This window comes from Pteropus alecto, unplaced genomic scaffold (genome assembly GCF_000325575.1).
Source record: "Pteropus alecto unplaced genomic scaffold, ASM32557v1 scaffold2751, whole genome shotgun sequence".
NCBI classification, from domain to species: Eukaryota; Metazoa; Chordata; class Mammalia; order Chiroptera; family Pteropodidae; genus Pteropus; species Pteropus alecto.
Window position 1 is genome coordinate 19,926 of NW_006430563.1, and position 1,169 is coordinate 21,094.

Consider the following 1,169-nt stretch of genomic DNA (forward strand, 5'->3'; position numbering starts at 1 on the left):
TTCCCTCTCCGAGGTTGCTGAGGCTTAATGAGATGTAGTAGCTTGTCAGGTAACATTTAGATGCTATATGGAGATTCAGACACTGAGACTGAGCTCAACTAAATGGGCATGATACCATCATGGATAGTTTTAATAAACTCTCACTGTAATATATGAGATCTTCTTAAGGAAGGGCAAAGTTATAGAAAAATCCAAAAATAGCTGCATGGCAGAAAATAAATTCAGTCCATCCAAGAGATGGCATACTAAGGACTGATATGGAAAGCATAAAGGAAATAGAAAACAGAGTTTAGTGGTCACTGGAATGAGAGGAGAAAAAAAGGTCATGCTTTTTCCATTTAAAAATTGTGATCAGTGCTTCGGCAGCACATATACTAAAATTGGAACGATATAGAGATTATATTGGCTCCTGTGCAAGGATGACACGCAAATTCATGAAGCATTCTATATTTTGCTTTTCTGATATCCACGGGTGAGGAAACTGAGGCCAGATAAGGAAGTGCCTCACCCAATTGAGAGCCCTTACAGCCTCAAACCCCATCCCTAACTCCTCTAAAGAAAAAAATGTGGTCCATGTAGATAGATGCTCCCGGTTTTTCAGAGCCAGAACTGTTACTCTGGAAGTTCCAGTTAGACTGACCATCTGACTTTGCAAAGAGGAGGAAGTAAGGAAGGGGCCTGGATTCCAGTGCAGAACTTTCTGGAATTTTCCATCCCCTTATGGCAATCTCTTCCTGGGTCTCAATGCTCTGAGAGAGAAAGTCCATACCCTGAGTGAGTCGAAGAGAAATGTGTATGAGACTTGTGAACATTTTGGATGATGTAAGTATAAGACAAAAACACAGATAAAATGACAAGAGCTGTCTTTTTTAAAAAATAAAACAGCATAGAGCAAACATTTTGTTTTCCAAAAAAAAAATGTGAACTTTTTGTCAATTTATTATTACATATTTTCAAGTGTTCCCCTAAACAAGTTTGGCTAATTACAAAATATTAAACCTACAAATGTATATTTATAAAATGAAATCATTCTGCATCTTTCATTGATATATGATCCTATCACCATAGCTCACAGATATCTGATGTAAATAGATTGGTATAAACTTTCCAGATGTATTTCTCCTTAAATAATGTGTTTACCTACCTTAAAATATTTTAAAGTATTTGAT

The 1,169-nt window shown here is 36.4% G+C and overlaps 1 pseudogene; it reads left to right on the forward strand.

The window, feature by feature from the left end:
* The first annotated feature begins 354 nt into the window (after positions 1-354).
* Positions 355-454, forward strand: LOC112482523 (annotated as a pseudogene).
* The last annotated feature ends 715 nt before the right edge of the window (positions 455-1,169 follow it).